At 40.1% G+C, this 25,948-nt stretch overlaps 1 long non-coding RNA gene across 1 annotated transcript in view; it reads left to right on the top strand.

Annotated features, from left to right (window-relative positions):
- LOC119252574 (uncharacterized) overlaps positions 1–25,034 on the top strand; it is a 38,423-nt gene extending 13,389 nt beyond the window's left edge. The window contains exons 2-3 of the long non-coding RNA XR_005126850.2: positions 21,170–21,316; positions 24,466–25,034. This is a non-coding gene — a long non-coding RNA (uncharacterized LOC119252574). The remainder of the gene's footprint in view (positions 1–21,169; positions 21,317–24,465) is intronic.
- The last annotated feature ends 914 nt before the right edge of the window (positions 25,035–25,948 follow it).

Below are 25,948 nucleotides of genomic sequence, written 5' to 3'. Positions count from 1 at the left end.
TTTCCTAAGTCTTTAGTTTTGTTTCAGGCCCTATTTTGGAAAGGAAAAAAAAAATCACAGATGAATCATGGCAATTGCACTACCAGTCATGGATCTTATCAAAATTGGCTACTCACCCATTTTCAGCAGTTTTGTTAGCCATGGGAAAAATGCAATTTCTCTCTCTCCTTCCAAAGGCCAAAGGAACTTTATTGCATTTTTTTCCAATCTATTTTTAAAGGGCTACAACTATTCTTTATTGTTTTTGTACACTTTTTTTTAAAGATTTATTTATTTATACAAGCACTGCGGTACAAGCCAGAGGTGCGAGAAGGTGAGAGAATTCACCAGAGACAGAGCAGGGAGCAGAACAGGCAGAAGGACCAAAACACCCTGCTGAGGGGAGCAGCGGGCTAGACAGGAGAGGTCTGCCATGCCATTTGGGAATCTCCCTGCTCAGCCTGGAATCCAACCAGCACTGCAGAGGCTGCGGACAGCTTCACAGCATTGCGCTCAGCTGCTGTGCTGCCGGGGAGGTCCCCTGTTTTTGTACACTTTTTTGCTTAATCTATAGGAATAAAATTGTTCAAGCCCATTTTGTATCAGTATATTAAAAAAAAAAACAACAACAACCTGATGTTTATGGTTGTATTTTCTGAGCTTGGAGTAATAATCCTTATCCTTATTGTAATAATAATTATGTGCTCTAATTTATTATTGATATTATTTACTTAAGGTCAGTTTTATTTTGGCTCACAAAAATGTCTGTTTTGTGTACTAGGCAGAGCATTGAATTTTTGACTTAAGAACACGCATATTTGTGTCTATCTCTACTTACAGCTGTGTGACCATAGGCTTGTTATTTACATTATTTAACCTTAATTTCCTTGTAGAATGAGGAAACTGATAATCTGTCAAACATGCTTCCCTAGGTTATTGTAAAGGTCTGGTAAAATACTCATGTAAAACCATTTAAGCTAATATTTACACTAATTGTATTTCCCTATTTATTTTTCTAAATGGTTCCGTACTCTTAGGAATAATAAAATTCTACACACCTTTCAATCTGGGATTTACTATTAATTTTAGAATTTTTGAGCACTTAATAGATTTTTAGTTATTCATTTCTGCATAAATAAATTTTCAAATGCTTAAAATATGTCTACCTAATCCAGAACTAGTATTAACATAAAATGCAAAGCTATAGTCACTCCCAGCCAGAGCAGCATGCTGACAGTTATCGTGTGCAACATACCTAAATGTCCATGGTATTGCAAATGTCCTCGTACCTCTGAAACTTGAAAACTCATTTTGGAATACTACAAGTGTGATGGCAAAAATTTTTAAAGAGAACAAATTTTCAAATATAGTCCTTAGCCCAACTCTATCCAAAACTTAAGTCTTTTCCATTCAGCAAAGTAACTATTTTTCAAGTTTCCCTGGGCCTCTGCAATGAAGGGAGTTTCTGGTTATCAAGTTCATTGCCAGGAAATAAACTGAGAGTAGTGATTGCACAGATCTTTGGAGAGATTAAGAGTTTGCAAAGATGGTAGAAGATGACCTGGAAGGGCCAGGGCAATATGCAGAAACTCAGTGAGAAAGTTTCTTTCAGCTTTCTCAAAGAAAATCATTATAGTAATGTGGAAATTTAATAAAGTTCCTTGAATATAAACAGTCTGGGGAATTATTGGTTTTGAATTACTGGCAGTACTGAAGAGGGTTAAATAGTTTCAGAATGAAAATTAGTTTTATTTTGTCAGGAAGTGAGCGAGCAAAGAGGTGCAAAGGCAAGAAAGAGAAAGAGAGATCACAGGGGGCGATACCCAAAAGTGCAACAAATTCAGAGATGACAGAGCAGGTGAAGATTTGCAGTGTGACCACCACAGTGTCAGCTACAGCTGAGAATCCCAGAGTTAGAGAGAAAGCCACAATGCCAATATGAACTAAATTCATAGCCATCCACTTTACTGCTATCAGTGAGAGCTGATCTTTTCTCTCTTACAAACTCTAATGCCCTCATTAGAAATACTGTGAAGGAATAAGATCCCCCAAATTCATGAACCCCTCTTTTATGCAGAAAACTTTGTTGTAGCACAGGTTTTTGTTGTTTTTTTTTAAAGGTTTATTTATTTATGCATACAAGAGCTGGGGTGCAGGCCAGAGGTGCGGAGGGGAGGGGGTGCGATCAGATGATTCACCAGAAAGAATGGGGAGCAGAACACGCAGATCTACTGAAATACACTGCTGAGGGGAGCAGCGGGTGAGGCAGGAGAGGTCTGCTGTGCCATGGGGTTAGCTCCCTGGCAGGTCAGGGATGGAACTTGTGCTGCAGTGGCTGCTCATAATGCTGAGACTTAAACCCATTGCACCACCAGGGTGGTCCTGTTGCAGTACAGTTTTGATGAAAATCACTCACTTCAGACCGCCTTGCCTGCAATGTTGGCACTGGGTCCTGAAACCACCCATCCCAACATGACTTCTTACTTTTGTTTGCATTGAAAAAACGTCCCCCATAAGCCAGGGATCGCATTTTCCCTTCAGATCACTAGAAGAAGTCTCAGGAGGGAAGTTTTCTGTTTTTTACTCTTAGCACTGAGGTATCCTGTCCCACAATTAGATTTTATAAATTCATAAAACTGGGATGACCTAAAACGTCATTTCAGTCACCAAGTATGGAGTGCTAAAATCAAAACCTAAAGTCAAAATCCTATGCCATTAATAGGGCCATTATACAAGTTACTTAAGTTTTTAAGTTCTTTGAACTTTAAATCCCTTCATCATGGCAAATAGGGATAAGCTTGTAATTTTAAGGATCATTTTTGTGAATTAACTGCAGCCGTTATAATTAAATTTCACAAAACACATTAATAGTATCTTTCTTCACCTCTACTATTTCCCCTGAACCCCTCCATGGAAAGAAATGTATCTAAAATCCAGCAAGTAAAACCAAGTCATTCTGGGTTGAAAGAGCATCCAAAGAAATCACACACATTCAAAATAAGTTTCAGTAAAAGCAAGGGCTTAGGAGGTAAATCAATATGTTAGGAATCCCAGCTCCACACTTACTAACACCATAAACTTTGATTCTCAGTCTCTCTGAACCTGTCTCCTTTTCTGAAAAAAAAGAAGACAGTAAGTCATACCCCCTGGGACTTCAACATTTACTCGTAATATATTGTTTCATTTGTGTGACAAAATATTTTTTGAACCACTTAGTCCCAGGTACTGTTCTAGGCACTTGGGAATATATCAGTGAACAAAATAGGTCGATATCTCTGCTCTAGGAATCTCTGTTCTAGGAATCTCTGCTCTAGGAAGGTTTTTGTAGTGGGAGAAAATAGACATTAAATAATAAAGATAATAAATAATGTAAATGGTCTCTACTAAAAGGTTATAAATACTATAGGAGAAAGAAGTAAAAGGGAGTGGGAGTTTGGCAGGAAGTTTTGTGGGTGAAAGGAGGGGCAGAAATATGGCAGTGTTGATTATGATAATCGGGCTAGAACTCATTAAGGTGAAATCTGAGTGAAAAATTGAAGAGGGCCAATGAGTCAGTCCAGGAGCAATGTGAACAACGGAGCAGGGGGTATAGAGGCACTAGGAACAAAGCAAAAGTGATTGTAAGGATTTTTGACTCTGAAGGAAATGGGGACCTTCTGCAGGGTTTTTGAGAAAGGCAGTGATGTGATCCATTGGCTTCTGTGCTGAATTTATTTTATTTTATTTTTCTAAGATTTATTTATTTATGCACACAAGAACTGGGGTACAGGCCAGAGGTGTGTGTATGTTGGGGGTGGTGAGAGGATTCACCAGAAACAGAGTGGGGCGCAGAACAGGAAGATCTACTGAAATACACTGCTGAGGGGAGCAGCAGGGCGAGTCAGGTGAGGTCTGCTGCGCCCTGTGGGTAGCTCCCTGATCGAACTCATGCTGTACTGGCTGCGGCAAGTCTCGTAGGTTGCGTCTTAACCCCTTGCACCATGAGGGAGTCCCCTGCTGTGCTGGATTTAAAAGAATCGCTTGGCTACTGGGTTGACATTTCTCAACTTTGGGGACCAAGGGTAGTAATAGGAAAACCAGTTAGGAGGGAGAGGAATATAGCAAGTGGTAACATAGATAAGTGAGCTATGAAAATGTTCATCTAAGTCGAAGGAAAGCCACAACATTTACTGGTGAATTGAATATTAAGTGTGAAAATAGAAAGAAGTTGAGAAAGATCTCTAGATTTGTGGGCCAGGCAAAGGGGAGAATAGAACTGCCATCAGTTAAGATGAGTAAAACTATGAGTTGAGCAAGTTTCAGTGCAGGAATTCAATGTAGGCATAACAAGTTTCAAATTCTTGTTAAACACCCAAGATGTCCAGTGGACAGTTGGGTCTGAATCTAGAGCTCAGAGAAGAGGTCTGGGCTAGGTATTGCAATTCAGAAGTCATCAGCACATAGAAATATCTAAAGTCATAAAATGAAGAGATCAGCAGGCATGTGAATAAAGCCAGGGAGGATCAGAGAAGTAAGGACAAAACCAGTGACTAAAAATGCAAGGGAAAAACTGAAGGAGCACATCTGAAACAAGTCTAGGAAATATATCTAAATGAAGGGAGTGATCAGTGATTATAAGCATTGGCAATAGGTTATCTGCGATGAGGACTGAGAGCTGATTTGGCAACATAAAGACAGTTGTTAGCTTGACAAAAGTGGTGTGAGCAGAGCGGTAACAGTGGCAAAAGAAGTCTAACTGTGCCAAGTTTAAGATAAGAAATTTTTGAGATAGGATAGTTTTTTCAAGGAGTTTTGCTATGAAAGGGAGAAAAGAAATGGAGTGGTAGCTGCTGTGAAAAGTAGAGTTAAATGAAGGCTTTTTGATGTGGAAGAAATTATAGTATGATTGAGTGTTCATATTATGTGTGTCAAGCTTCTGGAACAAGATTTGCCACTCGGCAGCTATTATGTGCATTCCCTATGAACCCATTCTTACACTTGATAAGCTTGGCTGTCAGAAAATATTTAGGTATTGATACTTCCTGCCATACAAGTACCTGTGAATATAAGAGGAAAGTTTGGCTGATGCCTGAAAAGGATGGAAGAGTGCAACTAAAAAGTCTTTCCCTGTTGGGGGCATTTCCTTTTGACCACATCCCAGACAGTCATGTTATGTCTAGGGAAAATAGCAAGAGCCCACTGTTTCTTTTTTTTTTTTTTTTTTTTTTTATTTTTATTTATTTTTTTTTTTTTTAAGGGCATGTTTATTTATTTATTTGTTTGTTTGTTTGTTTTGTTTATACATGCACTGGGTACAGTCAGAAGCGCGGGAGGGTGAGAGAATTCACCAGAGCCAGAGCGGGGAACAGAGCAGGCAGAAGGACCGAAGTACACTGCTGAGGGGAGCAGCGGGCCGCAGGAGAGGTCTGCGCGCCATGTGGGACCCTCCTCTGGTGGCTGGGGAGCAGCCGGGGATCGAACCGGCGCCGCGGAGGCTGCGGGCAGGTTCGCAACCCAGCGCTCAACCGCTGCGCCACCGGGGAGGCCCAAGAGCCCACTGTTTCTACCCACTTGGGAGCCATTGCACTTGCACCAAAGACACAGACTCTTCCTGCAATACTTCATTCTCCTCTTGATACGACATAAATACATCCTCCCAGAAAAAACATTATGGCAATGCTTTTGTCCTTAGCTGAAGACTCCACTCCCCACACCCTTTAAATCTACTTACTTCACATTGTGGTTGAAATACTATGGAAAGCAGAAGAGGAAAGCTTAGAAGAAATGCTAGCACTAGAGGAACGGGGATGTGATCAAGTGTAGAAGGACAGACCTATATGAGTGTGGGGAAGTGATTCACCTGAATGGAAAAGCGTAAGCTAACCCTCTTACAATTATTTTTTTTAAAGATTTATTTTATTTATACAAGAGCCGGGTACAGTCCAGATGCGCGGGAGGGTGAAAGGATTCACCAGAGACAGAGCGGGGAGCAGAACAGGCAGATTGATGAAATACACTGCTGAGGGGAGCAGCGGGCGAGACAGGAGAGGTCTACTCCCCATGTGGGTTGCTCTGAGGCTGGCGGGGATTGAACCAGCACTGCAGAGGCTGCAGATAGCTGGACAGCTTCACAGCCCTGTGCTCAACCACTTGTGCCACCATGGAGTCGCCCCTCTTGCAATTATTGCAGTGTGTATAGGCTTTGGTGGTGGTTAAAAGTAGCTGTTGGTTTCATCTGGATAAGACTGCACCAAATCTCCATTCCTGGAGATCTTTTCCTGGAAATTATTGCCCCACCATTACCTACAGGTTTGGTGGGATATAGATATAGTTGCTGTCCTTCCTCTTCATAAGCCATAGTCAAAAAAAACCCAGTTACACTAATCAGCCCTTCCTCTTGAAGGAAGTGGCACTAAGGGGGAAAGAGTTGCTCCTGCCTCTCTGCCATGGGAATTCCCTTTGGAGATGGTCTACTGAGTATTGCTTCTCAGATTCGGGGCCCATTTGTGGTCTATCTGCTCTTCCATGACTCCACCTTTTCACATAGTTACCAGCTCGTTTGTTCTGTATCCATGCTATGCTTGTCATTAAGTAATTTGAGTATAACTTCTGGGGTGCCCTGCACCCTGTTCATGCCATCGCTTTGTTCTTCAGTTCTCTCTTTATATCTGTGAGTTGAAATATATCTTCAAATGAATCTTCCTCCCCCCAACTTTTCCTTTGCAATTAAATTAGGCATAACTATTGGCCATGTACCTATAACCACCAAAACATGCTAAGGATAGAAGGGACTAGTCTGTAAAAATGACAGCTAATATAGATGATCAAAAGGGTATCTTTGAACACACCTATTAGTAGGCTGGGATCAGCCCTTGCATAAAACTTGAACTCCTACCATTACTTTTATTCACTGACTTGGTGTAATTTCTCACTCTTGGATAGCACTTGGAATTGTTTGTGAATCAGGACCTGCTCCTTCTGCCCACCAAGTTCTCAGTGACATATCAATACATTACTGCTTAAAAAAAAATTCCCTTTTTTGCTCTTAGAACTAACAATAATTATAAAACATATAGCATTGAAGTACCTAATACGGACATAGTAGGATTTTTCAAATATTTTGTATGTTGTAAATAGATACTGGGGTGGGGGAACACATCCTTTGTCTATTAAATATTATTTTTAACTGAGAAGATGGAAATTAGTTATCTAGATGCCATTCCCAAGAGCCTTTTGCTCTTGGCTAAAAAACCTTCAATTGAAGCCTTTTCCTTTGAATTCTCAGCCACAGTTTTATGGGATGCTCAATGTAAACAGATGCCTCATATAAATTTCATTTTTATAGGTGTCTAATATACTAATATCCTACAGGGATAATTTAAGCTTGCAGGTGTCCAGGCTTTAACTAGGCTACAAAGAAAATTTAGCCAAGGACAACAGGACGAATCACCTAAGCTAGAAATGTCCTGGTTCTTTCATGAGGCACAAGGATTTCAGCAAACTTCAAAATAATGTCTCACCATGAACAATCTGGCTAGGGAAGAGACTCCATTAACTGAGGTGAATCATATTTATAGATTATGTTGGGGCCATTTAGAAGCAGGAAATCCTTGTATGTATTATTTATATACATAGTTCCACATTGAAACTTGGAGTAGTAAAATATCTCATAGTGAGTCGCATCGGAACACAACCCCTTGCTATCTTCTGACACCAGAAAACAGGATGCATGCCATGAGAGAGTACATAATGCAAAAATGGATGAACAATACCGTGTACCACACACACACCTGCCATATTTCTGCATGTAGTGAAGTTCCTGTTGAGACGAAATAGAAACCATGGCAGGAAAAGCCACCAGAAAAACTTTATACCCAGAAAAGAGCTGGAAGCAGATATTTGACTATCCCCAAAATACAAAAGTGATCTTTGTTATTCAAACATAAGGTTAAAGTCACCCTTGTCCTTGGTTTTCTACACTGTTACCCCAATACAATTCTATACCAATACAGCCCAGAATACTTGGCTCAGAACTGAGTTCAGAGAGGAGCTTGGTGCACTGACTTGAAGGCCAAGAAGCTTTCTGGAAAAAAATAGTCCCATCTTTGAACACTGAATATTGTAAGAACCTTTTCCAATTATTAGCATGGCAGCTGAGGTTTTCAAAAATAAAGGTGTTGGGCCTCCCTGTTGGCACAAAGGGTTAAGACAGCACTGTGAAGCTGTCCACAGCCTCTGCAGCACAAGTTTGATCCCCAGCCGGCCTCTCTTGTCTCGCCTGCTTCTCGCCTCAGCAGTGTATTTCAGTCAGTCTGCCTGTTGTTCCCCACTCTCTCTCGGTGAATCCTTTCACCCCACAAACCTCTGGCCTGTACCCCAGTTCTTGTATGCATAAATAAATAAATCTTTAAAAAAATAACAAAGGAGTTGTCAATGGAAAGACAGACGGAGGCTGATGAAGTACCTGCTATTAGGTAGCTCATGAGGGTTTACCAGAATCTTCCCAGTTTAGGCATAAAGGTGATGTTTTGGTGCATTGGTCCAATATTTATGAATTAACAAAACTGTAATCCTCATATGCACGTATGAGACACCACTCCACTGCAATGGGAAGTAAGATTGTAAGAAGTTTACAAAATGCAGACCTAGTAGCTGCAACATTAATGACACATTGGTTAAAAGGAGGACCAGATAATGGTTGAGAAGCCCCTCTCCAGTGGTACTGATTGAAAACAAGAATAACTTTTTAAAGAGGTAAGTCCCAGGGTGTCTTGGCCATTTGGCAGTGCAATTTGGTCTGAAAAGTAATTGCTAAGTTTTCTGCTACCCTGGGATGATGGCCAGTTTTATGTATCAACTTGTCTAGGCTATAGTGCCCAGCTGTTTGGTCAAACACCAACCTAGAAGTTGCTGTGGAGGTATATTGTACATGTGGATAATGTTTATAATCAGTTCACTTTAGATAAAGGTGATTATCCACAATAATATTGGTGGGCCCACATTTAATACAATTAGTTGAAGACATTTAAGAACTGAAAACTGAGGTTTCTTGGAAAGGAAATAATTCTGCCTCTAGACTAGTATATAAATCCTGCCTGGTTTCCAGCATGCCAACCTGCCCTGTGTCTCAGACTTGCCAGTTCCCAAGGCATGTGAGACAATTTCTTAAAATAAATCAGTCTCTCTAAATATATATATATATATGAATTAACAATATATATATATATATATATATATATATATATATATATTCCCAGGTGAGTAGCCTCTGCATTTTCTCTTTAGGTTTTAGAGCTCTGTTTCTGCACTGGATTCAAAACACACACACACACACACACACACACATATACACACACATATTTGGTTCCATTTCTCTGGAGAACCCTGACTGATACACTGATACATCTGGGCAGGCAGGTGCATGCTTGAATGATTATTTATTATAGAAAAATGCAAAATATATAAATATTTGTGTACCCCCCCAACAGGAGAGAAAGCTCATTTTAGTTACATACATATACATAGTTGATAAACATAGACATGCTATTCTATAACTATCTCACTTAAACACTCACATGGAGTTAAAGAGATTTATAGTTACACATTTTTTAAATATAAACATCACTCTTCCATTATAAGTAACATCCCTCATCGGTCTCCTTTTAAGTACATTTTCTGTAAATTATCTATCAAGTGCTATTTTCTACTAAAAATGAAACTACCAGAAAGGGGAATCCCAGGCAGATTTTTCTTGCACATAGATTCATATAACCCCAAGGCTTTGGTGGAATTCTTCATTTCTCTTCAGGCTTCAGAGACAGGTAGGAAGGTACTCGACAAAGGCTGGGACTGAGTGAAACTGAGAACTCTGGGACCAACATTTAAAATTAAAGAGACTAGAGACCTTAAATCAAATTCATTAATTTATTCAAAATTTATGAAGCACTCACGACACGCAAGTCTATGTTTGATGTCGTGAGTTGGTGGGGATGGATGTCCTCAAGCCAGTGTCCTCAAGCTCTGTAGATTATGTATCCAGTCCCACTTTATATATAAAAAGCTGAATAATGAGTAGTATTCCATGGTATACATGTACCACATCTTCTTGATCCAGTCATCTATTTTTGGGCATTTGGGTTGTTTCCATAGCTTAGCTATTGTAAACAGTGCTGCTATAAACTTAGGGGTGCAGGTGCCCTTTTGAATTAATGATTCTGTGGAAGGGATCATGCTCAGCGAAATAAGCCAGAAAGAAAAAGAAAAATACCGGATGGTCTCACTCATAGCAAGAATTTAGAAAACCTAAATAAGGAGCCAGGAGAAAGACTAATCATAATAAATTAAATATCAACAAGCAACTATAAGCCAGAGACACACTGTGGGGGTGGGGGGTGGTGGAGGAGGGATTACAATCAAAACAAGGTGGGGGGGGGATTGTATGGGGACTATAACCGAGATGAAAAAGCATACATTGTGCAAAAATGAAAAATGATGTAAAAATATATAAAATAAAATATATTTTAAAAACAGAAATCAGGAGAACTTAAAAAAAAAAAAGCTGAATAATGAGAACAAGAAGACATGTCGGACCCCTGAACATATGCTATGAAGTCAAGCAGGTGTAAAAATAACTATAATATAAGATGGGAACTCCAAGGTCTCATCCACACAGAAACGAGGAAGTTGACAAGAATGTCCACAGAGGAACCATAACCAAGTGCACTGGAATCCCAAGATACCTGCCAAAAGAAACAGGTCAGGTGGAGATCTAGTAACCCTAATCCCCAAAGACATCATGGTGGTGTCTACCGCACTCCATCATGACCACATATTACTCAAAACAAAACAGTATATAATTTTTTTTAAATTAAAGAAAGCTAGCGAATTTCTAATTGCTTCCACTATCACGATCCCTTTATTGTTTTTCTTGAATGGACACGTTATTTCGAAAACATTTTTCCGGAGGTGCTTCTGTTCTGCTGTGTCACTAACACCATTCTTAGTCTGTCTACACTGTGATGCATAAGGTTTTATTGGTGTACAGCCCCACCCACTCACTGATGCATCATCTGTGCTTCCCCACCACAAGAATGGAGCAGAGATACTACGGGGACTGGTGGCCTGCAAAAGCCTGAAGTATTCCCCCTCAGGACATTTCTAGAAAACGTTTGCCAACTGTTGGGCTTTCAAGCAATTCCACACTGGAATAAACACACACACACAAGTGTGCAAGTGGCATATGCTGATTTTAAACAATGGGCTGGAAATCTCCTAAGAAATATTAAGGCATGGAAGTTATTAGGAAGGTAGTTATAGATAACTGGTTATTTCCGTAGTCTACCTTATGAGAAAAACTTCCTGACTGAGTCCACCTCTTCGGAGCAGATTACCCACAACTGGACTGGAAATTGACTAAAGATGATGAAACTGATGTGCATGAAAAGTATGTCACACTTACCAAATCATTGACCACATGACTCTTCCATCCCCCTACACTCTTAGAGGCAAGAATAGTCAAACCATAGACTCATAAGAAGTTACCAAAGTGAATTATAATGGTAGCAGATGGAGAGACCGTGAAACAGCCTCTGATGAAAGGGTAGCCTTGTCCACAGACCCAGACTCCAGAGCTCGTGAGCTCCTCTTCAGCATCTGGTCAGGGATTGCCTCTAGTCTTCCTTTCACACTTTTGCTAGCTTCCCTCCTTTTCTTTCTTTTTTTAAAATATTTTATTTATTTTGTGTAGAAGATCTGGTGTGTAGCCCAGATGTATGTGGGGGCGGGGCGGGGGAGGGTAAGAGGAGTCACCAGAGACAGAGTAGGGAGCAGAACAGGTGGATTGACTGAAATACTCTGCTGAGGTGAGCAGCGGGCGAGACAGGAGAGGTCTGCTGCGCCATGTGGGTAGCTCCCCAGCCAGGGATGGAACTCAGGCCTTCAAAGTGATAGCACTGAAACTTAACCACTTATGCCACCAGGGACAGCCTCCCTTCTTATGACACATCCTTTCTTTGGAAACCTGAATCTATTCAATAAGCCTGAAGTCAAGTTTTATAAGCCTGGTCTCCAGTCTTTTTTATTTCTTTAGGTCAAGATTTGTTCTCATCTATTGCTTTTCTTTCCTAATTATGAGGGCATCGCTCTGCAGTCTTCAAGGTCAACTCTAAGGAGTGTTTTCTCTCCTTTTCTCTCTCTCTCTCTCTCTCTCTCTCTCTCTCTCTCTCTGTTTTTCTTTGCTTTTCATTCACACCAGTCGAGAGTTGGTTCAGCCCTTCTCCCTTCTCATTGTCATGCCCCTCACTGTGTGAGTAATTACTTCCTCACTCATTTGGTGCCATGAACATGTGTTCACCTATTCAGGAATGTAGACAAAGAGCTCATTTAGAGGCCCTAAAACCTTATCAAATCCTGATTTATACAGGTAACCACATCAATAAACACATCAAAATTCTGCTAGTATGACGATAGCTAAATAAAACTAAATCTGCCTCTCTGGACTGTTTTGCATATACAGCTCTCTTTCTAATGTCTTCTGGATGGTAGCACTTCTGCACTGGTAGCAAAGCTCTTGGCCCCACTGACCACTTCTTTTCTACTTTATAAGACTTATTACACCAGGATTATTGGGAGTTTCCAGTCATTTCATTGTCCATATGGTCAACAACTTAATGTAACACTGAATTCATCGTTTATCAATGGTCTACTTCTTTTTATTATGTTGTCATGAGACCATTTAGGCTAATGGTTGCTCTTTGAAGAAAGATTTGCAAGGCAAATGGCCACTCCTTTTGCTCTTTGGAAGATGCAAGAAAGACAAAAATACATTGTTAAAGCTAGACACAGGATTGTGTATTTCCTATATAAAGTGCTTGTCGTAAACCATTTCAAAGCATGTATCTATTTCATAGATGAAAGTTGAGGCTCAGATAAATTAAGTACCTTGCCCAAGTTTGCACAGCCAGGAAGAGGTGAATCTAGGGAAGCATACCCAAAGCCACTTTACTCCACTGTGATTTCATTCTATTGCACAGATGCATTTTCCCCAGCAGCAGTGAGATAATAAAGTTGGTAGCTCTTGAAACCACTGATGCATTATCACGAGCAGCATATGGTTTAAAAATTGGGGGAGTTAGATTTCACAAACTTACCATCACATCCACAGCTGTATCAAATATTTTCTGGAATCAGGGGCCTCCTCTGGTGGCGCAGCGGTTGAGCGCTGGGTTGGGAAGCTGCCCGCGGCCTCTGCAGCGCAGGTTCAATCCCCGGCTGCTCCCCGGCCACCAGAGGAGGGTCCCACATGGCGCGCAGACCTCTCCTGCCGCCCGCTGCTCCCCTCAGCAGTGCACTTCGTCAGTCTGCCTGTTCTGTTCCCCGCTTTGGCTCTGGTGGATTCTCTCCCCCTCCCGCGCTTCTGACTGTAACCCAGTGCTTATATAAATAAATAAATAAATCTTAAAAAAAAAAAAAAAATTCAGTTTAAAAAAAAAAAAACAAATATTTTCTGGAATCAGGTAGAGAGCCACAACATAAATAAATAGACATTCCCATTGTCAGTTTATATCCTAACTCCCTAGTCGTCATCAAGTTACATCAGCTGCAGTCCATATTCATTCAAATAATGTCCCAGATATTTACTGAATACTTAGTAGGAACCAAAACTTTGTGCTAAGCTTCTAAGAGATTCTTGCCACAGATTGAGCTAATAGCTCAACACATTGGCATAACAGTTTAATATCAGGGTGAACAAAATAGAGTTTTGAAGCTCTTGGAAAGAAACATTTTTTAATCACTGAGATAGTTTTTAATGTGTAGCAATGGTCTCCCAAATGATGCTTCAACTTACTGTTGAAGCAGTAGGGTATGATTAATTCTGTTAACCACATAACTAATGTGCCCTATATTCAGAGCAACTGACACCAAATCTAACCAACCAAGTTTGTTTGTTAAGTGAATGCTCATGCTCACCTAGTCACACTCAACCATTTCCAGTTAAGAGAGGCAAGCAGGCCTGGCAGTGACATAAGCAAATGAAGAGCCCTCCACTGTTCTTGGAAGCTTTCTTTCTGTCTACTGGCATGCGTCAGGGGTGCAGCAGCTAGTAGCACCTGCAACACACCAATGATGCAAAAAAATTCAGAAATTAGTTATTTGTTCTCTTAACCTTACTAGCTTCTATAACAATGGGGATTCTACTCTTAAAAGGTCAGTGGTAGATAAATAAAAGAATGTTAGCGTCATGTTCATTCATTTAACAGAAAAAATACCAGACATTTACTATAAACCAAGAACTGTGCGAGACCCTGGGGGCAGAAGAGAAAACCCCAGGGACACTGCGCATGTGCTCTGGGTCTGTATGTGCAATGGGGGAAACATATCAAGTGAATAGTCACCAATGAACCAAGCAATTAACATATGTCAAATGTTATTTTAAAATGCTATAAAGTACAGAGTGGTGTTATGGGAGTATATCATAAAGGCTCCCTGTGGTCAGCTACTAATGGCCTCCCAAATGATGTCCATGTCCTCTTCTCTACTACCTATGAATATGTGGCTTTCTTTTTTTTTTAAAAAAAAGATTTATTTATTTATATAAGAGCTGGGGTACAGGTCAGAGGCACGAGAGGGTGAGAGGGTTCACCAGAGAAAGAGCGGGGAGCAGAAAAGGTAGATGGACCAAAAGCACTGCTGAGGGGAGCAGCAGGCAAGACAAGAGAGGTCGGCCAGGCCATGTGGATATCTCCCTGGCTGGCCAGGAATTGAACCGGTGCTGCAGAGGCTGCGGACAGCTTCACAGTGCTGCGTTCAACCTGCTGCACCACAGGGGGAGGCCCTGAATATGTTACTTTCCATGACCAAAGGGAATTTGCAGATACGACTAAATTAAGGACCATGACATGGGGAGGTTATCCTGGGCTCAATAGAATCACCAGGGTCCTTACAAGTTGAAGAGGAAGGCAGGAATTTAGAAAGTTTCTTAGAGTTTGGAAAGGCGAGACTTGAGGAAGATTCAACATGCCATTATTGACCAAAGATGGGAGGAGAGTGACATAAACTCAGAAATGTGGGTGGTGTCTAGAAGCTAAAAAAAGTGAGAAAATGATCCACTAGAGATGCCATAAAGGAAAGAAGCCACCTTGATTTAGCCCTTGAGAGCTGCATCAGAGTTTCAATTTACTGTTTGCTATTTTCAGACACTATTGGTAACTTGTAGCAGCCATAGAAAACTAATACTGTCCTAAAGTTAATGGGAACTAGAGAAAGGGTCAGAGAAAGCCTCCTTGAGGAATTTGACTGAGAATTGGCAGTTGAGTTGGAGTTGGAACAAGTGCCTGGCCCACTGATGACCATGACTTCTGCTGGTGGAGTTCAGATTCCATGAGTCCAGGTAGCTCTGGCTAGGACCTCTGGCCTTCATGCCTCTGCAACACAAGTTTTTATTCATTCAACTAGTATTTATTAAATACCTACCACATGCCAGACTGTGACCTAGGTCCTGGGGGTCCAGCAGCAACCAAAAAATACAGTCACTGTTCTTGGTGGAGTATAACTGGTGTTCATATCTACACAATAGATGAAGCCTATTTTATGATGTGTTTTTTGCAAAGCAGAACTACACGTGGATGAATTGATTAATCGTTAAAAGTACTATCATCTTTAAAAGTGATGACAAACAGGAGTTCTGTTCAAGAGCTCCCCACGAAAAGAATTTCACCTTCCAGTAATTTAGCCTGGGTGGCCAAAAGAATCGATTACTTGCTCTCTCCTGTTCTTTGCTACCATGAACGAAGTTCATTGCAGTGAGAGGTAAGGTCTCAACTCCAGCTCTAGGGATTGCTGGTGTGAAACGCACAATTGGCATCTGGATTTAAGAATGGAGCAGGTGCATCCTCAAATCCTAGAGGCATGGCTTAAGCAGAGATTGTACTTTATATCTTCAAGGTGAGAAACTCCCAGAGTTGATGAAATGACAGAAACAAGTGACACCACACTCTCCTGGCATAAACATTGCTGAGGTACTGTGCAGCCTATATAAACATTAAAACATATTTTGTAGCCAAAAATCCATTGTCATTTCCAACACCCATTGATGTTTTGGAAGGATGTTGTTTTCATTTTTGTTTCTTTTATTTTCCAATCAAAAATGTCATACTGGCCTAGCCTAGGTGTCTGTGTTCTACTAGATAGACACTTTAATGCCAAAATGGAGGCACCCGACTCCTCTCCAGGAGGCTGAGGCGGAGTGTGTTCGCATCAGATCTTTTAAAGCGTGTGGCAATCACGCATAACGAAGAATTCTGAAGTCGCTTCTACTGCCTATTGGTTTGAGAAGGTGACCTACCAGTCCCTGGATATTCGAGTGGGAGACATTAATCAAGCATTCCTTTGTCAGTGTTAGTTAAATATAGTTAAATGATCCTATCTGCCTGGGCTGTTTAGACCTGTCAGAAGTAATCTGCCCCTTCTTGAGGATTGCCAAACAGGTTTTCATCCCAAGTGACTCAGTCATTTATTTCTGTTTAAATACAAATCTTACTTACCTCTGTAAGTTCTGGCTCACCCTTAAAAACTCCACATGTACTTATCATGCCATACTGTACAAAGTAGAGAAGATTGTTACAGATTCTTCTCATTTCTCTGAATACTACAAAGAATGTGGCCAAATCTTCCTCTGGAGAGTTGGGCAGAGAAAAATGTAAATTGAGAGCAAACCACAGAGATAGCAAATAAGGATTCCCCAGCTGGCCTTGGAAAGATAAACTTGAATGACTTTTTATCCTTGTTCACCCAGAACCTACATCAGGAAAACAGGCATTATCTGAGGAGTGTGAAAATAATATGTCAAACAACACAGTTAAACATTTTCTGGCTTGTACCTAATGATGATTATTACTTATGATAGAAGAGAAAAATGAAATTCGCTTTCCTAATGGAGAAGCATTTTTGAAATTGAAACAAAGAACTGAGGGCTGTTTCCTTCATTGTCATAGGGACACTGGGTTTGTTTGGAGGGTGGGGATGTTCTTTTTAAGCCACCAAGTGATTTTGACAAATTTTCCTCATGTTTGTGGGCCAGGGTCTTTGCACAGAGGTATGACGGTAACAGTATGGGTCCAGCCACAGGGATTGCCAACTTCCTGTGCAGAATTGGCTTCTGGATGTAAAAGACTTTGAAAAGCTCGTAGCCTTTCACCCCATGATTTCTCTTCTATGAATCTCTCCTAATGGATTGTTTGTCAAATATTAAGAAAAATGTATGTGCAAGATGGTCTTCTCGGTCTTGCTTATAATCAAAAGATAAAGGTAATATAAGAACATGCCACCATCTTCAACAAAAACTGGTCGGTTGAATTAATTCTGGTACATCGAGAAAAAGGCAATAGTGTGATGGCAACAACAATTTTTCATAAGACTTTTAAGAACAACAACAAAAATTGTACTCATCCACACTTTTCTGTACTTCTTTCTAATATTTCCTACAAGATTGTGATGTGTCTTAGTTGTCACAGTTTCCTATTTATCTGAAGTTAATCACGAAAATACTGCTATGTAACATAGTGGGCAACACAGAACAAGTTTTCTTTCTTTAAATGTTACATGCACACTCAGTATTCATTATCCAACAAATTCCTCACCACTCAATCAAATATCTTTAATATCTCGCTGTATTTTCAAACCACCAACTGGAGTTTCTGCACTTATTCTTCTACCTGTTCTTTGTTGCAAAAAGTTAATGCCATTTGTACTACCCTCTTTGAGAGAAATATCATCTACAAGTATTTTGTCAATCAAGACCTTTACTTAGTGGTTTGGATTACATTGGAAGAGGTTCTTCCGTTAGTTGACACTTATATGAAAGGAAACTTGCTTTTTCATATTCTCATGAGAATTCCATTGAACTCAGAATCTTATTTCTGTTTATATACACGTTTCTTTTCAATAGAAGTGCTAGCCATGCGTTTTGTAATAGGTAATGTTTGTCTCACAATTGTTCATGTTGCCTGGAACAAGACTTTGAGTTGCAATGTTTCAACAAATTCTGCTCAACAAATAACTGAAGACTCTACATCAGTGAGTTTTCATCTTTGTTTTTCACTTCAAAAAGAATTATTTAAATTAAATCTCATGCTGCACCCCAATATTTTAAGTAACTCAAAGAGGACCTGTCTGATTAAACTGAAAATGGGGCGCACCAGAGCTGAGTGACCATACAATTTATTGTGCAAACTAGGAAGTTCTTGGGAGTGAAAGGAGGCACCATGAATAATTGCACTGGGGCAAAATATTTCACAAAACTTTCCTTTCTGCTTTAGGAAGATCACAAGGTCAAATTGTCCAGAAGCAGTAAAGGAAATGATTGGGAATTGGTCAGATCAAATGAAATCACCAAAATGGGGGATGGTAGAGAGAAAATACTAGAACTGAAGTCCAGAACCAAACAAATTTTACAAAAAAAAAAAAATATTTTACAGTACAGAGAGTGACTTATTTGGTCAGTTTCAAAAATGGTTGAAAAAAAAAATGAGAAAAAGATGAACCTTTCCAAAACAAGCCAAAGTTAGCTACATGGGTAACTTTAAGGGAGAAAATGTACCAATGGCAGCAAAAGCTCTTGATCTCACTCATAATTAGAGAAATGTAAATCAAAAACAAAAATGTTTTCACCTAAGAGACAAGCAGCTGTTAAAGTGTGAGGATACCTGATATTAGTTAGCCTACAAAGAAGCATCATTCCTAACACACCTGATAAACATATCATCAGGTTAAAACTTTGAGATGGCTGTTGGCAATAGCTATTAAAATAAAGACACATATTGTCTTTGATCTGGCAATGACACAGCTAAATTTTGACTTGATGTTTGCAAAGAAAAAAATGTATATATACAAGCAACATGAACTTGTTATAGTGGTAACAAAAAGAAACCCCAAACAACCTAAATGTCTATCAGTAAGGGAGGAATTAATTATATCATGAAATGCATGTCCACATGGTAGAAAGTCCTGGCAGTGCAGCCAGGAAATAAAAATGATAGCAGACTTGCACGTTCTGATACAGAAAAATCTCAAAAATATATCATTAAGACCAAAAAAAAATAAAACAACCCAGGGTCAGAACACTATAGATGATGCCTTTTATTCTGTTAAGAATTGTTGTTAGCAGCTTCTTGTAGGTACCAGTATGTGGGGGTTTTTAGGATCTCACAGAAGACCATTACCAGTTGTTTTGTCACAGAGATTAGGTAGAGAAGTGGGGGAAGGGATTGTCTTTCACTCTTTGTTTTGTACCTTTCTGTCTTGTTTGAATTTTCTTAATATGTTCATGTGCTCCTAGTATAAATTTTTAAAATGTCAACAGAGGTTATCTGTGTGGTTAGATTACCGTAATAAATATTATAACAGGTGGAGACAGCTATGTGTGGGGAAAACAAAATGGGAAGCCCAATTCAAAATATGTTCCAAACTTACAAAGTCATACCACCTCCATTAACTATGAAAGAGTTTGAAATATCATTCTCATCCTTTGCAAAATATATAGCTTTTGAGTCACCCATTTACCCAGATGTTTATTACAATGTTGAAATTACAAAGGATGCCATTCCTTGCCCTCTAGTAAGAGAGAGAGAGAAATAAGTACAGGGGTTGTGGGAGCAGAGAATATATGGTGAATATCAGCATATTCGAAAAAAGAACCTAGAATATCCATCCCAACCCTATCTTTACTCTTGAACCTCAGCAAATGGGAGAAGCCGCTGCTTCTATGGAGCCTTCCCTGATACCATTTTCTTAAAGCACAAAAGCAACCATTTTTCATGAATCCAAATTATTAGTGTTGTAACCTCCTATACCCTTCAGAAAAGGTGCATGACTGGGGAAGATTGAAGTTAGGATCGGGAACTTCTTCATACACAAGTGAGAATCTTCTAGAAACCTGCTGAACCAGGGGCATCCTCACAGAAGCCAGTGCAGACCACCAGCTAACCTGTTCTCTGGCACATCAAGTAACAAGCATGCATTGAGGGAGGAGACATCACAAACTGTTGAAACTAAAGGGACTGCCCCTTTTCTGTTCTTCCAGTTTTCTTTCTTAAAATTGAGTAGATATATGACTTACAGGATTTCTGCTATCATTCTGTTTCATGTTCTAATCAAACTTTTTTCAGAAGCAAAATAATTGGTTTATGATATTTTGTTACAGACCCTCAATTTTCACCCATTACTTTTATTTTTTATGTATTTTTACAAATGAAATTTCCTCCACAATCTAATGGCAGGCTTTGTTATTCCACCAAATTAATACTAATGCTACTCATTAGGCATCTATTGTCACCCCAGCACCAGACAAGGTGGCTCACATAAAGTCATTCTGTAGAAGAGATTTGGAAACTGAGGCTCAGGAAGACTGAGCAATATATACTCTATTAGACAACTAGTAAAAGACTGAGCTCTTAATTCAATGCATTATGGATGCTGTAGAATGTCACTAAACTTAAACTGGGTAAAGATGAATTTTCCATAAGAGTTTGGCTTCTTTTTTTCTTTAAAGATTTATTTTATTTATTTATGTATACAAGAACTGGGGTGTAGGCCAGAGGTGTGGGGAGATAAGAGGATTCACCAGAGACAGAGGTGGGAACAAAACAGAGCAGGCAAGACAGGAGAGGTCTGCTGTGCCATGTGGGTAGCTCCCTGGCTGGGGATTGAACTTGTGCTACAGTGGCTGCAGATAGCTTCATAGTATTGAGACTTAACCCCTTGTGCCACCAGATAGGCCCAAGAGTTTGGCTTCTTTATCATCACATATGGATGAGAGACTGGATTCTTCTTTATCCCATCAAAATTTTATTGATTTACCATGTGTTCACAAAAATACATACCTCAACATGTGCATACATTTCATGTGCCCTCCACCAAAGCTCCAGTGCCAAGATCCTATTGCCTTAGGCTCTCTGTCCACTCCCCCCCACCCACATTTCCCCACTACTGGATTCCACACATTGAATTGAAGTTGAACATCCAAGAAAAGACCTAAATTAGAGTCTTGTTCACACATAGAACTTTCTGCACTATTGGAAATGTTTGTCATCTGTCCTTTCCAAAGAGGTCCTCTCCATGAGTCAAACTTGGCCCCCTTCATGTGAGATGTGTCTAGTGTCATTGTGGAACTGAATTTTTAATTGTATCCATTTTTAATTTTCTTTAATTCTGATAGCTACCATACTTGACAGCATGGTTCAAAGTCATTCAAGAAACAATGAAGAGAGTGAAGTGGAGAATGAATGTTGTAAAACCACAAAAGATTGGGAGTTGAGAAAAACCTTTATGAGAACATCTCATCCAACCCATTCATTTTACACAAGTAAGTAAGGTGTGATCTGAAGAAATTAAGCAATTTGCTAAGCTAGTGAGGGGTCAGATGTAAATCCCACCTTCTAATGAATGTTAGGCCTAGCTATGGTGCAAAGAGAATCGCACAGAATTGAGTAAGTTAAGAAAACCAATGACAAGATTTTCTTTGTACTTATATTGAGGTCTGATGTAAAGAGCAAGTGGTAAACAATCCCAGGGAGGATGGATTCTCTTAACAAATCTCTACCCAAGAAATAACTTCAGGTCAAACTCTCACAGGTAGGGATGTAAATAAGCATAAAGCTAACCTGCCCGTTAAGCCCATGACCTCTTGTTAGGGAAGTACCAAGAAGCACCATGGAATTGTGTTTTGATGTCCCAGTTCCATTACAAAAAAAAAAGCTCAAACGAAACAAAATTGACTCCAAATTATAATATTCCCTAAAGCTTGCCCTCTTTCCCCACCTCTAGCCCTCAATGGGAGGAGACCTGCATCCCTCCCTCACAGAGAAGCTCTTCCATTTAATTAGGTTAATAGGTTACAGATAGGTTAATTGGGTTAAATCCTGGGCAGAGCGAAAGTGTTTTCTGATTGCTGATTGTCATTCAGTTCCCTGGAGCTTCGCTGATGTTTAGTCTACATTAGTCTATATTCTGTTCATCAGGGTCCTATTTAAGCGTGGGTCCTGGTGCTTACTTGCAGACAGGACAGTACCATTCCCCTAAACTCTTTGGTAGAGGCATTTTGAAAACAGTACTTTCAGCCTTATAAATGATTTCTTGCAGGTTTCCACTGAAACAAGTCATTTAAAAAAAAATTTATTTTTTTTTTTTTTTGACAAATGAAAGGAGGGAAAAATGCCTTTTCAAATCCAGGGCACTTGAAAGTTTCATTTTCCTGTTTTAATTTGCTTCAGCGTTCCAAGGGAATAATAATAGTTTTTTAATGCCAAAGGTGGCTTTCATCACTCAAAGCCCTCTAATTTCCTCCCATATTGCAAGTAATGTGTTAATAGTTCCAAAATGAAATATTACCGAAAACATAACTTGGTAATTTTCCTTACAGTTCAAAGTTATTTGAAAAAGAAGCATCACCTTTTACAAATATTTACTTTATGAAAATGGAAGATGCTGCAAATTATCTGCCATCGTTTCCACGCTCTCTTCTTTTTCTTTCTTTTTAATTTTTTTTTTTTGTTGCCATCTTTGAATCTTCTGTTGGGAAATGAAGAAATAAATAGCAAAAAATTTAAAAACTCTCTTTTTCTTCTTCTAATATCCGGTTCCATGTAAGGACCTAAAATCTACTTTTAAAATTGGATACTGCTCAAATAAACATAAAATAGAGAGAAAGAGAAAAGCTTGGTCTTCGCGGCTCATTATAGAACACACACACCAAAGAAAGGATGTGCATAGAGGCCATAGAGAATTTAAAAGATTTATTTATGATGTATTACTGTAATTTTTAATTTAGACATGCAAATTTTTTAATTTGCACCGACTGCTTTGCCTTAATGGTTTTGATTAATACTTGGAGGTAGTGTTTGTGAAAGAGATTTATACTGTGATTCATCTGCAAAATAATCAAATCATTACCAGCTAATGACAAAGCTGTGAAAAATGATATAGATATTGTGTAACTTCCAGCTATGGCTGAGCACGTGGAGGTACCCAATCCTTCCAGCAAATGTGGACTTGTGTTAATAACTGCTGGGAAGTTCGCTCTAGGTCCATTCTAATTTGGCAACAAAAAACATTGATCTTAATAAAGCTGTCTGATAAAAGGAGCAGTGATTAACATCCCGAACCCTCTCTTCTGCTACTCATGCCAAGGTCCCTTTTTTTTTTTTTCCAGGAATGAAATTCCCCTGCACTTCCTGCTTATCGCTCCATCTCTCCTTAGCCCTCTGTGGGTCTGCAGATAAGACGGCGCACAGCCTTAGGAAGGGGTGCAGGGGACCGGAGGGAGCAGTTCTGGTGCTGCAGGTGGCAGCTACTTAGGAAAGAAGCCTCAGCCTGGTTAATTTCCAAAGTCCAACACCCATTCCTTCCAGAAACAACACCCATTTCTCCCAGGGCTCAGAGGTACCTCCTCTTCTAGCGGGTGCTTCCTGCCTGGATTCCCTGTTCAGAACGAAAGGCCACTTGCTTTCTTACTAATCCTGACAGAGTCAGCAAAGGCGGAGGAGAAAACTCCAGAGCAAGTCCAGAGTCAGCAGAACAAACTCTCAAAGAGTATCAGGAAACAGAAGAGGCCAGGAAGTGAAAGCACACAGATAATCCCCAAATCTCATTATAATTGCTGCTTGTGACAAGATCCTCCACCATGTCTCTCACCCAAGTGGCTAACTTGAGCCAAATTGGCAGATTTGGATTTTGCCTCCTTTCTGGTTGTTCCCTGTCCCCCCATCCAACTGCAAAATGAATTTTTGTTGAGCTATTGTGCACTAGACAGTACGTCCAGACATTCCACACTCAGTTGTTCATTCACCCTCACCATAACCCCGTGACGTGGGTATTATTATTATTATTATTCCCATTGTACAGATAGGTATAGACAATAGCTCTCCCAAAGTTAATAAAAGAAAGCTATGATGTGGTGGAAATAGGTCTTTTTCTGGTTCATTCTAGCACCACGAATTCCCCCAGTCAGAACCATGTGCTGCTCTGTCTGAAGTTTCTTCTGAAGAATGAAAATACCCAAAATGAAAACAGTCAGAAGAGGGATGGCATGAGGTGGAAGGTTTTGTGTTGTTTTTTTTTTTTTTAAAGATTTATTTATTTATGCATACAAGAGCTGGGGTACAGGCCAGAGATGCGGGGTGGGGGGCTGAGAGGATTCACCAGAGACAGTGGGGAACAGAACAGGCAGACTGACCAAAGTACACTGCTGAGGGGAGCAGCCGGCAAGTCAGGAGAGGTCTGCTGCACCGGGGTTTCTCCCTGGCCGGGGATCGAACTCGTGCTGCAGAGGCTGCAGATTGCTTCATAGGTTGTGTTTTAACCCTTGCGCCACTGGGGAGGCCCCGGGGGTTTTTTGTTTTTGTTTTTGTTTTTTTTAATATCAAAACCAATCTTAGATCAGTCACAGTTAATACTGAAACAATTATATCTTAACTTATTATCAAGAAATTCAGCTCCATTTTTTTTTTATTTCAGCCCTCACAAAGGAAAAGCCCAGTGAGTTGATAATCATTAATATTTCATTGAAAACCAATCCATATTTTCTGTGATGGTGACATGGACATTCCACTTCATCAGGAAACCATTTTACAAAATTAGAAAAAGCAAGGCACTATTCTGGAAAGCAGAAGCCAAGACTACTTATCATTATTATTTATTACTTATTGGGTGCCAAATGGGTCCCCGCTGCAGAGAAGGACTCACAGAAGCCTCATGCACAGGCACGGTCCCTGTTCCCTGGATTCACAACCAATTCCGAAGGCAAAGCTGCAATGGCCCCTGCATCTTTAATTACTGGTAACTGCCTCTGCCCTGGAACCACAAAAGGAAGACCAGGGCTTCCTATCACTTTCTCAGACATGAAGACAAATGAGAAGGGAAGCAAGATGGGTAATTAATTTCAACCAGACCTGGAAGAGCAAAACTTTCTGCTGTGGTACCATACACAGCATTTATCAGGAGAACCTCTCTCCCAGCAGAGCCGGAATCATTGATTCACAGATAGGAGGCAGGCTGCCGTTTCAAGAAGAACCAGCAGAGGAAAATAAACGTAACACATGTAACACAGTGTTGGTAGCATTATTTCAGTTCAAAGTATCTGGGAGAAAAATAAGCCTGTGATTTCATTGTGTCCAGGGCCAGGAAAAGCAGGAAGAATTAAGCTCATGCATTCAAAATAAAGTTAAAATTCAAGCTGGTCATAGCAAGCCAACAGAATAAGCCTTTGGACAGATGGGGGCATCCAGTGCAATTCCACACAAGATATCATACGAGCAGTGAGGCTGAAGTGCTGAAGGAAAGGGAAATACACTTTCAGAGGTAAACTTGCATTCAAGTTGTCAGGACTTAGCAGAATAATTCCCTCTAATGCTTAGACAAATGACGCTGTGCAATTCTTGGGAATCGAACTATGTCCCGCCACTCAGTTTCCTGGAGACTCTAAAGACAGAACTGACCTCACTATAGGGAAAATTAAATCCAAAATATATTCTTTTTTTTTTTTTTAAAGATTTATTTATACAAGCACTGGGTACAGTCAGAAGCACGGGAGGGTGAGAGAATTCACCAGAGCCAGAGCGGGGAGCAGAGCAGGCAGAAGGACCGAAGCACACTGCTGAGGGGAGCAGCGGGTGGCAGGAGAGGTCTGCACGCCATGTGGGACCCTCCGGCGCTGCAGAGGCTGCAGGCAGCTTTGCAACCCAGCGCTCAACCGCGGTGCCACCAGGAAGGCCCCAAAATATATTCTTAATGATCAATGCAGAGAAGGGATATGCTCCCTGTCCGTTAATAATGTGAAGAAAAGGACTAAATTTGGTTCTGTTTTCCAAACCTGAAGAGCAACCTCAGATATTTTTAAGGATGGCCAGAGACCAGAGCATTATTGTGCACTGACTTTATTAGAACTTTTGCTGTGAATAACCACAAATATTCTAGAACCCTGTCTGTATCCAGTATGTCA

Source organism: Talpa occidentalis, unplaced genomic scaffold (genome assembly GCF_014898055.3).
Source record: "Talpa occidentalis isolate TD23 unplaced genomic scaffold, MPIMG_talOcc4v2.1 talOcc4.10, whole genome shotgun sequence".
In the NCBI taxonomy this organism is placed as follows: domain Eukaryota; kingdom Metazoa; phylum Chordata; class Mammalia; order Eulipotyphla; family Talpidae; genus Talpa; species Talpa occidentalis.
This window is presented reverse-complemented; position numbering and strand designations above follow the sequence as displayed.